The following is a 12,589-nucleotide window of genomic DNA, read 5'->3' on the forward strand; positions in this document are numbered from 1 at the left end:
ACTTCAGTATTACCACTGAACCACGAAAATACTTTTTCTATTTAATTATAATTCAAGTGGGCATGGAATTTCTAAGGCAAAATATAAAGAAAGGCAAGGATGAAGAGAATTTGAAAGCCTCAAACATTGCTGGTGCAAATGTAAAATGGTGCATCCTGAGCTGCAGCTGTTACCCTGGACCCCAGAGGCTGCCGTCACTGCCACTAAGGGTCCTGTGTGCAAGGCAGGTCTCTTCCCACACCTTCCCGGCAGCCTCTGTAGCCAGCCACTGCCTTCCAACTTCCCTGGAAGAACACACGGTGTGCCTCGGGCTCTTGCAACTTCATGCCAGCCTCTGCGGCCCACAGGCACTCCCTGCACATCCCAATTATGACTGCTGTATCCCTCCCTCAGCCCCAACCTGAGTGAGCAAGGGAGCCCTAATCAGCTGCTGCTTTTGCCCCCTTTTGCCTGGGTGGGGAACAGATGCATGAGGGAAGCCCAGACGCAGAGTTGGGGCCAAAACCAAAGCTGAACCCAGGGGCAGTGTGACAAAAGAAGAGAAAGACAAATATCCCTGTGCAGCTGCAGGAGCAGTGGATTAAATCCCTGCAATCAGCTGGGTAAACCCTGCAACTGTGGAATACCTGAATAGACAACGAGAGTTCCCACAACTGAGGCTGAAGACTTTGGGGGAAACTGTGGACTTTGGGGGCAAGTACACACGGGGCCAGATCAGAGTCTGAGCTGGCCCCACAGTGCCCACAGCAGGTCTAGAGACCTACCTAGGAGTATTGGAGGACTTCCTGGACAGGCAGGGATTGGCTGTGGCTCACTGTGGAGGCAAGGACACTGACATCTAAGACCACAGGAAAATATCACTACTTTTGTTATTCTTTTTCTGGTTCTGTTTTTCTTTATATTATTATTATTATTCTTTAATTTTATCTTTTTCTTTACTTTTTCTTTTCTTTTTATGCTTTTATTTTTAACATATTATTTATTTATTTATTTCCTAATTCTACTGTACTTTTTCATTATATTGCGTTTTTTCCTTGGGTTTGTTTTTTTTTTCCTTTGCTTTGCTTTCATTTTATTTTTAACTATATTTTAATTTTTCTATTTTTACTTTACTAGTTTGTTGTTTTGTATTTTTTCCTTTTGCTTTCATCTTTCTTTGTCTTTACATTTTTTTGATACTTTTTGTGTGTTTGTTTTATGCTTTCATTGCCTTTTTAAAATTTGCTTTCTGCATTTGATTTGTTTCTGGTTTTATGTTTGTGTTAGTTTAGTTTTTAGTGTTTGTTTTCATTTTTGAAATTGTTTACTGGTTTGGTTGCTCTCTTCTTTCTTTTCTCTTTTTTTCTTTCTTTTTCTTTTTGTGAGTGTGTGTGTATATGTTTCTTTGTGTGATTTTTGTCTGTTTAGTTTTGCTTTTACCATTTGTTTTGGGGTCTCATCTGTTCGTTTTTTGGGGATCTTTTTTATTTTGTTTTTGTTTTGTTTTTACTTCTTATTTTTCTTGTGCACTGTGTGGCTTGCAGTGTATTGGTGCTCTGGCCGGCGGTCAGGCCAGAGCCTCCAAGGTGGGAGAGCCAAGTCTAGGATGTTGGACCACCAGAGAACTCCTGGTCCCATGGAATATTTATTGGTGAGATCTCTCTCAGAGGTCTCCATCTCAACACTAAGACCCAGCTACACCCAACAGCCAGCAAGCTGCAGTGCTGACCACCTCACACCAAACAACTAGCAAGACAGGAACAAAACCTCATCCATTAGCAGACAGGCTACCTAAAGTCATACTCAGCTCACAGACACCGCAAAACAGACCAATGGACATGGCCCTGCCCATCAGGAGGACAAGATCCAGCTCCACCCACCAGAACTGAGGCTCCAGTCCCCTCCACCAGGAAGCCTACACAAGTCATTGGACCAACCTCACCAACTGGGCACAGACAACAGAAGTAAGAGGAACTACGACTCTGCAGCCTGAAGAAAGGAGACTGAAAACACAGTAAGTTAAACAAAATTAGGAGACAGAGAACTATGCAACAGACGAAGGAGCAAGGTAAAAACCCACCAGACCAAAAAAATGAAAAGGAGTTAGGCAGTCTAACACAAAAAGAATTCAGAGTAATGATAGTAAAGATGATTCAAAATCACAGAAATAGAATGGAAAAAACATAATAAACATTTAAAAAGTACCTAGAAGAACTAAAGAACAAATAAACAGTGATGAACAACACAAAAACTGAAATTTAAAATACCCTAGAAGGAATCAATAGCAGAATAACTGAAGCAGAAGAACGGATAAGTGACCTGAAAGATAGAATGGTGGAAATAACTGCCACAGAGCAGAAAAAGAAAAAAGAATGAAAAGAATTGAGGACAGTTTCAGAGAACTCTGGGACAACATTAAGCACACCAACATTCAAATTATAGGGGTCCCAGAAGAAGAAGAGTAAAAGAAACGGGCTGAGAAAATATTTAAAGAGTTTATAGTTGAAAACTTCCCTACCATGGGAAAGGAAATGGTCAAGCAAGTCCAGGAAGCTCAGAGAGTCCCATACAGGATCAGTCCAAGGAGAAACACGCCAAGACACATATTAATCAAACTATCAAAAATTAAATACAAAGAAAAAATATTAAAAGCAGCAAAGGAAAAGCAAGAAATAACATACAATGGAATCTCCGTATGGTTAACAGCTGATCTTTCAGCAAAAATTCTGCAAGCCAGAAGGGAGTGGTAGGATGTATTTAAAATGATGAAAGGGAAAAACCTACAAACAAGATTACTGTACCCAAAAAGGATCTCATTCAGATTGGACTGGAGAAATCAAAACTTTTACAGACAAGCAAAAGTTAAGAGAACTCAGCACCACCCAACCAGTTTTACAACAAATGATAATGGAACTTCCCTAAGTGGGAAACACAAGAGAAGGAAAAGACCTACAAAAACAAACCCAAAACAATTTCAAAAATGGTAATAGGAACATATATATCAATAATTACCTTAAATGTAAATGGATTAAATACTCCAACCAAAAGACACAGACTGTCTGAATGGATATAAAAACAAGACCCGTATATATGCTGTTTACAAGAGACTTACTTCAGATCTAGGGACACATACAGACTGATAGTGAAGGAATGGAAGAAGATATTCCATGCAAATGGAAATCAAAAGAAAGCAGGAGTAGCAGTACTCATATCAGACAAAATAGACTTTAAAATAAAGACTATTACAAGAGACAAGGAAGGACACTAAATAATGATCAAGGGATCAATGCAAGAAGAAGATATAACAATAGTAAATATTTATGCACCCCAAATAGGAGGACCACAATACTTAAGGCAAATACTAACAGCCATAAAAAGGAAATTCAAAAGTAACACAATAATAGTAGGGGACTTTAAAACCCCACTTAAACCAATGGAGAGATCATCCAAACAGAAAATAAATAAGAAAACACAAGCTTTAAATGACACATTGGACCAGATGGACTTAATTGATATTTATAGGATATTCCATCCAAAACCAACAGAATACACATTCTTCTCAAGTACACATGGAACATTCTTCAGGATAGATAACATCTTGGGTCACAAATTAAGAAACACTGACACTGCAGAAATACAGAGGATCATGAGAGACTACTACAAGCAACTATTGCAAATAAAATGGACAACCTGGAAGAATTAGACAAATTCTTAGAAAAGCATAACCTTCCAAGACTAAACCAGAAGAAATAGAATATATGAACCAACCAATCACAAGCAATGAAATTGAAACTGTGATTTAAAAATCTGCCAGCAAACAAAAGCTCAGGATCATATGGTTTCACAGGCGAATTCTGTCAAACATTTAGAAAGAGCTAACACATATCCTTCTCAAACTCTTCCAAAATATAGCAGAGGGAGGAATACTCCCAAACTCATTCTATGAGGCCACCATCACCCTGATACCAAAACCAGACAAAGATGTCACAAAAAAAGAAAACTACAGACCAATATCACTGATGAACATAGATGAAAAAATCCTCAACAAAATACTTGCAAACAGAATCCAATAGCACATTAAAAGCATCATACACCATGATCAAGTGGGGTTTATCCCAGGAAAGCAAGGATTCTTCAATATATGCAAATCAATCAATGTGATACACCATATTAACAAATTGAAGGATAAAAACCATATGATCATCTCAATAGATGCAGAAAAAGCTTTCAACAAAATTCAACACCCATTTATGATAAAAACTCTCCAGAAAGTGGGCAGAGAGGGAACCTATCTCAACATGATAAAGGCCACATATGACAAACGCACAGCCAACATCATTCTCAACAGTGAAAAACTGAAAGCATTTCCTCTAAGATCAGGAACAAGACAAGGGTGCCCATTCTCACCACTATTATTCAACATACTTTTGGAAGTTTTAGCCACAGCAATCAGAGAAGTAAAAGAAATAAAAGGAATCCAAATTGGAAAAGAAGTGAAACTGTCACTGTTTGCAGATGACATGATACTATACATAGAAAACCCTAAAGATGCTACCAGAAAACTACTAGAGCTAATCAGTGAATTTGGTAAAGTAGCAGGATACAAAATCAATGCATAGAAGTCTCTTGCATTCCTATTCACTAACAACAAAACATCTGAAAGAGAAATTAAGGAAACAATCTCATTTACCATTGCAAAAAAGAATAAAATACCTAGGAATAAACCTACCTAAGCAGGCAAAAGAGTACTCAGAAAACTATAAAACACTGATGAAGAAATCAAAGATGACATAAACAGATGCAGAAATATACCTTGCTCTTGGACTGGAAGAATCAATATTGTGAAAATGACTATACTACCCAAAGCAATCTACAGATTCAGTGCAATCCCTATCAAATTATCAATGGCATTTTTCACAGAACTAGAACAAAAATTTTTACAATTTGTATGGAAACATAAAAGACTCCGAATAGCCAAAGCAATCTTGAGAAAGAAAAATGTAGCTGGAGGAATCAGGCTCCCTGACTTCAGACTATACTACAAAGCTACAGTAATCAAGACAGTATGGTATTGGTACAAAAACAGAAATATAGATCAATGGAACAGGATAGAAAGCCCAGAAATAAACCTATGTATATATCTTTGACAAAGGAGGCAAGAATATACAGTGGGGAAAAGACAGCTTCTTCAATAAGTGGTGCTGGTAAAACTGGACAGCTACATGTAAAAGAGTGAAATTAGAACACTTCCTAACACCATACACAAAAATAAACATAAAATGGATTAAAGACCAAAATATAAGGCCAGATACTATAAAACTCTTAGAGGAAAACATAGGCAGAACACTCTATTACATAAATCACAGCAAGATCCTTTTTGACCCACCTCCTAGAGTAATGGAAATAAAAAACAAAACTAAAAAAATGGGACCTAATGAAACTTAAAAACTTTTGCACAGCAAAGGAAATCATAAACAAAAACAAAAGACAACCCTCAGAATGGGAGAAAATATTTGCAAACGAAGCAACTGACAAAGGATTAATCTCCAAAATATACAAACAGCTCATGCAGCTCAGTATCAAAAAACCAAACAACCCAATCCAAAAATGGGCAGAAGACCTAAATAGACATTTCTCAAAGACATACAGATGGCCAACAAACACATGAAAAGATGCTCAACATCACTAATCATTAGAGAAATGCAAATCAAAATCACAATGAGGTATCACCTCACACTGGTCAGAATGGCCATCATCAAAAAATCTACAAACAATGAATGCTGGAGAGATTGTGGAGAAAAGGGAACCCTCCTGCACTTTTGGTGGGAGTGTAAATTGATACAGCCATTATGGAGAACAGTATGGAGATTCCTTAAAAAACTAAAAATAGAACTACCATATGACTCAGCAATCCCACTACTGGGCATATACCCTGAGAAAACCATAATCCAAAAACAGACATGTACCACAATGTTCATTGCAGCACTATTTACAATAGCCAGGACATGGAAAGAACCTAAATGGACTAATGAATGGAAAGAAGATGTGACACATATATATAATGGAATATTACTCAGCCATAAACAAGGAACAAAACTGTGTCATTTGCAGAGGTGTGGATGGACCTAGAGACTGTCATACAGAGTGAATTCAGACAGAAAGAGAAAAACAAATATCATAGGCTAATGTGTATATATGGAATCTAGAAAAATGGTACTGATGAACCTAGCAGTAGAGCAGGAATAAAGATGCAGACGTTGATAATGGACTTTAGGACACGGGGTGAGGGGGAGGCTGGGGTATAATGAGAGAGTAGCATTGACATACATACACTACCAAATGTAAAATGGATGGCTGGTGGGAAGCTGCTGCATAGCACAGGGAGACTAGTCTAGTGATTTGTGACCACCTAGAGGGGTGGGATAGGGAGGGTGGGAGGGAGGCTCAAGAGGGAGGGGATATGGAGGATATGCGTGTGCATATAGCTGATTCATTTTGCTGTATGGCAGAAACTAACACAACATTGTGAAGCAATTATACTCCAATAAAGATGTATTTAAAAAATGGTGCAGCCATGGTGGGAAATTTAGGCAGCTTCTTACAAAGTTAAATAATAAATTTACCACATGACCAGCAATTCCACTCCTAGGAATCTACCCAAGGGAAATGAAAGCATATGTCCTGTTAAAATAGTTAAACCGTTGGACTGAGGCCATTGGACCGAGGTGGCTTTTTTTTTTTAATTGGAATATAGTTGATTTACAATGTTGTGTTAGTCTGCTGTACAGCAAAGTGAATCAGTTATACATATACATATATCCACTCTTTTTTAGATTCTTTTCCCATATAGGTCATTACAGAGTATTGAGTAGGGTCCCCTGTGCTATACAGCAGGTTCTTATTAGTTATCTATTTTATATATAGTAGTGTGTATATGTCAAGCTCAATCTCCCAATTTATCCCTCCCCCCCCTTTCCCCCCACGGTAACCTTAAGTTTGCTTTCTACATCTGTGACTCTATTTCTGTTTTGTAAATAAGTTCATTTTTACAATTTATTTTTAGATTCCACATATAAACGATATCATATATTTGTCTTTCTCTGTCTGACTTACTTCACTCAGTATGACAATCTCTGAGATGGCTTTAATGCCTTAGCAGCCTATGTAAGAAAACCAAAATCTAAGCTTGTAATGCGTCATGGTTAAGAAATCGAAACCTAAGGACAACTGAGTATAGAAAGCTAACTAGCCTTTCCCGAATAAGGCAAACACTTAAGCTATAGCCAGTCAAATCATTTCCTGGCTTTGCTTCTGCCTTTTCTCTATAAAAGCCTATCCCTAAACAAACAAACAAACAAACAAACAAACAAAAAAGCCTATCCCTGCTCCTGTTGGTGGAGCCTCCTAACCACTTCCGGTTTGGCATTGCCCAATCTGAATCAATATTTGCTCAAATAAACTCTTAAAAATTTAATATGCCTCAGTTTATCTTCTAACAGTCTACATAAAGCATGAATGTTCATAGCAACACTCTTCAAAATAGGCAAAAAATGGAACCATTCCAAATGTCATCCATGGTGAGTGGATAAAACAAAATGCAGTACATGCCACAACATGGAACTACTTGATACATCTATGTGACGGAAGAACACATTAGGCTAAGTGAAAGAAGTCAGACACAAAAGACTGTATATTGTATCATTCCATTTATATGAACTGTCCAGAAAAGGTCATATAGAGAGACAGAAAGATCAGGATTGCCTAAGGCTGAAGGAAGCAATAGGGATAGACTGCAAACAGGCCCTAGGGATATTTATGGGGTGATGGAACACCTGAAACTATGTGGTGGTGATGACTGCTGTTAAGGTATGGATGTCTGTGTCCTTCCAAAATTCGTATGTTGAAATCTTAATCCCTAAAGTATTGACATTAGGAGGTGGGTCCTTTGAGAGGTGGTTAGGTCATGAGGCTGGAGCCCTCATGAATGGGATTAACTTCCTTATAAAGGAGGTTCCAGAGAGTTCCCTCACCCCTTCCACCATGTGAGGATACAATGAGAATTCTGCAACCCTGAAGAGGGCCCTCACCCAACCATGCTGGCACCTTGATCTTGGACTTTCCACCTCCGGAACTGTGAGAAATAAATTTCGGTTGTTTATAAGCCATGCAGTCTGTGGTATTTTGTTATAGTGGCTCTAAGAATCATGGTACTGAGACATGGGGGAAGTGCAGTAATACCTAAACATGTGGAAGTGACTTTGGAGCTGGATAATGGGTAGAGACTGAAAGAGGTTGCAGGGGCATGCTAGTAAAATGTTACATTGCCATGAAAAGATTGTCAAAAGTAATTCTGGTGAGGCTTACAAGGAGAAGAGGAGAGCTGTAGAGAAAGTCTCAATCTTCTGAGAGAATTCCTGAGTGGTCACGAACAGAGTGTTGGTGGAAACATCAGTGGTCTCAACTAGAAATGAGAAAGATGTTACAGGACAATGGAGAGGAGGCAATCCTTGTTATAAAGTGGTAAAGAACTTGGCTGAATTGTGTTAGTATTTTGTGGAAGGCAGAACTTATGACCAAGGAAATCGGCTATTTGGTGGAGGAGATTTTTAAGCAAAGATTGAAAGAACTGACTGGTTCCTCTGGAATGCTTTTAGTAAAATGATAGAAGAGAAAAATGACTTAAAGATGGAACTGATAATCAAAAAGGAAGCAGAACTTAAAAATTTGGCCTGTCCATATGAAATAAATAAGGAAGATCATGGAGGAGCTACATTAAAGGGCATGGTCAAATCTCGTAAGACATTAGTATGGATCTGCCAGCCCAACAGAACCAGGAACTAGTCATCAAGACAACAGGGAGACTACTCAGCCATCCAAACAGAAGCAGACACCTACTGTCCGAGACAATCAAAGAATAACCCTGAAGGCATTTCAGAGATCACCAGGGCTGCCCCTCCCATCACAGGCCCAAAGTGAAAGGGCCTGCTTGGCAGAAAGACTTCAAAGGAAGGGCCAGTGCTGCCTGGTGATGCTTCACACTGCAAGCTCCAGCAGGCAGTATGCCCAGCAAAGCACAGGGGCACAGCTATCTCCACTTAGATTTTGAAGGATGAGGCCACCTTGCGCCTTAGGCTTGACCCAGGCATAGGGCAGCCAAGAGCATGGGGCCACAGCAGAAAGCCCCTGCCAGGGCAATGCCCAGTAGAGCCACAGACCAGTAAAGTCACTAGTATTTGATTCCAGCCCAGGAGAGCCACAGGCATGTGACCCCAACCTGTGAGAGCTGCAGCATGGGTTGTACCCAGCAAAGCCATGTGGTGAGCAGTGGGGGCAGGACCCCTGCCCCAGTGGGCCTCAATTTTGTGGACTTGCCAGGGATCTGCCAACTCCTGTCTTTACTATTTCACCATTTTGTAATGGGAATATCTATCTTATGCGTGTCCAACCACTGTATTTTAGAAGTTCGTTTGATTTCACAGATTTGGCATGTGTGGTTCACAGCAGGGAGAAATTTGCTTCAGCCTGTACGTTGAGTCTCATCCATGTCTGATTTAGATGATATTCAGATAAGACTTTGGACTTAGTCTTTTGAGTTGCTTCTGGAAAAAGTTAAGACTTTTGGGGCTATTGGTGAGACAGGAAGACAAGAGTACAGCCATTTTGGAAAAGGACTGAGAGAATAGCCTTGAGCAAGTGGGCTTGACAGGTCCAGGAAAACAAAACGCCTAAAGGTTTGGGCTTCTGAGACAATAACCAGAGACCCACAGGAGTAAAAGCTCTATCTCTGTTCCCCTGATGTACATAGCTCCAAAGGACAAAAGTGGGACTATAAATCCATCACATAGCAGAATCACCAATTCAGGGAATTTCCAGTTCCCTGAAAGATACAGATGAAGGCCTGACACACATCCCTAAGTTGTTTTTGTAGGAAGCTGACCCCCACCAGATGAAAAGTGCTGACTGCAAGCACAGAGACCCCAGACTGGTTGAAACAAGAAGACTGTTGATGCTCAAAACTTCACCTGGAGGCCAACCTATCCAAGAATCGAGCACAAGCTGATGTGGCACCTTGCGGCCTCCTCCCTCACACTGCTTTTAAAACACCTTCCTCGAAAGTTCTTAGGGAAGTTGGCATTCTTCCACCTTCTCCCTTGTGCACAAGCTATAAATAAATAAAATTAAAAGCTTTCAATAGAAAGCTTTGCTTGCCTAAGTGTCTCGTGGGAGAGGTATTCATTTCTATAGTATTGCTGTCCAAGAATATGGAGAGGGACCAGGTACACTGGTATGGAATAAATGTATTTTGCACTCAAGAAGGACATGAATTTGAGGGGACCAGGGTTGGAATGCTATGGTCGGAATGATAACTATGACAAATAAATTTCTGTTGTTGATGAGCCTCCCAGTCTGCGTATTTTATTATAGCAGCCCAAACAGACTGAGACAGGCACTAAAGGTCCCTGGACACAGAAGGGAATTCCTCTGCCCTCAGCACAGATGGACACTTAAGGGCCCCAGGACAGAACAAAAAGCCCCTCTGCCCATCAGTCAGCAGGGACCCCCAGGGTGAGAACCACCCCAACCCCTCATACGACCTCTGGAGGAGGCCAGGGGCCCCCAAAAAATGGCGCTGCAACAACTGTGCACCAGGCACTGCTCCTGGTGTTTTGGACTCAGTACTGAAGAGATGGGTGTGCCCTGGCTGCTCCCCTAAGCAAGGAATGAGTGTTTGGGAAACAGCGTGAGCAGGTTCCTGGGACAGAGGGGCCTGAAGCCTTGACAGAGACAGCACACCAGCCACCCAGTTCTGAATAGGGGTTGAGGGCCAAAGGGGGTTGCACTGCCAGGGGCAGAAGGAAAGGCGAGGAGGGGCCAGAGACCAGGGGCAGGCACTGGGGCTGTGCGCAGGAAGAGTCTGGGTGCAATTAATCATCTCTCATTTAAAACTAGCCAACTACCTGTCAAAACAAAACAAAAACAAAATATGTTTTTCCCTCTTTGTGTGTGTGTGTATGTGAGAGAGAGAGAGAGAAAGGGTAAAGAACAGTGAGAAAGAGTGAAAGGAAAATGTTGCAGATCAACAAACCTCAAAACAGCATAATCACCTGAGTGAGGCATTCCATGAGGCCTATTTGAGTTGAGGTTAATTTCTTCCACTTTTATATCTGTATGTGTATGGCTGGCTCATTTTGTTGTGCAGTGGAGGCTAGCACAACATTGTAAAGCAACATACTCCAATAAAATTTAATAAAAAAATAAATAAATAAAATAAAGAAACAGCTCTCACACACACAAAAAAAATTTCTCCCTCTTTTGTTTAACCCAGGGAGGCTGCCTGTCATATGCAAAGCTCTTTTCCTTCTTACTGTGGTTCCAGGCAGGTTGCATTTGTCTTATTTTTTCTAATTTTGAGAAGCATTACATAGAACATTTTTTAAAAATTCGTCGAAAGTGGGTTTTAATGTACTTGACATTAAAAGCAGTGAAAGCTTCATTAAGGATACTCAGTTAAAGTAATGTATATAATTTCATGAAATCTGCACATAAATGTGTTCTGCTCAGAGATTTCAAATCATTGTAGAAACAGCTTTCATGAGCGACAACATATCCTTATATTTTGTCTATTATGTGTGCTATGCCACAGAAACCTAAAATAACACTCAAAAGCCATGTTGAAATGCAACCTTTCTCAATAGCACTCACAGAGATGACTTTCATGTGATTAGATATTTTTTTTAACTTTTATTTTTACAAATAACCCAGGCAAAGCTGTTTCAAAATTTCAATAAAGTATTCTGGGCAATGCAGGTTCCAACAACCTTGACAGGTGTCATCATGCCCAGTGCAATGCCGCTATTAACACAGGCACTACTTTCAATGTATTATGAGGCAGATTGCAAGGGTGATGACAAAGTTCCACTTTGACTGCATTCCTCGTAATCTAGTTAAGGACATATAAAGTCAGTTACATTCAGTTACGTCAGTTATTCTGTTATATAAATAAATACTACATATTCTGCTATTATGACAACATAGCCTTATACTACTGCAATAGGGGAGGAAAGGAGGAGAAGAAGCCGGAGGAGAAAGAGGAGAAGAAGGTAGAGGAGAAGAAGAGAGAGAGAAAGTGAACTTATCAAAGGACCCACAGTAACCCAGGCTCAGTATTGTGAATAGGATCACTGCCTTGGAACCTGAACTGCACCCTCACTTTGAACCAGTGTTCTCTGACCTCTACCTCACCCTGTCCTCAGACCGACAATGTCAGGCTCAAACGATCCTCGGCTGCTCGGCACCTGCCATGACCTCTGACTCTGTACCACCCACCTTGCCAGGCTCCCTCCTCACCAGCAGCACCTTCAGCCTTTGCTCTATCAGATCTCACGTGACATGGCAGATGGACAGAATGCTTGTGCTCCAGAGATCCTGAGTTCCTAGAACCGTTGATAATCTTAGCTCAGCACTGGGCTCCATGTCCCAAAAAGCATGGGAGGTGCTGGTTAAACACAGATATACATGTGTCTCTCTGCAGCGTTTCCAAAACCCTAATTGTTACTGGGAATCTCCTCTCAAGAAGCATCGGGAAGGAAGGAATAGATGAAGGAACATG

The 12,589-nt window shown here is 40.4% G+C and overlaps 1 protein-coding gene across 2 annotated transcripts in view; it reads right to left on the reverse strand.

Annotated features, from left to right (window-relative positions):
* The window catches only part of OCA2 (OCA2 melanosomal transmembrane protein), a 299,659-nt gene that overhangs the window by 195,565 nt on the left and 91,505 nt on the right, over positions 1-12,589 (reverse strand). The gene's annotated exons all lie outside the window — the stretch shown is intronic.

Source organism: Balaenoptera borealis, assembly GCF_965194805.1.
Source record: "Balaenoptera borealis genome assembly, chromosome: 6".
In the NCBI taxonomy this organism is placed as follows: Eukaryota; Metazoa; Chordata; class Mammalia; order Artiodactyla; family Balaenopteridae; genus Balaenoptera; species Balaenoptera borealis.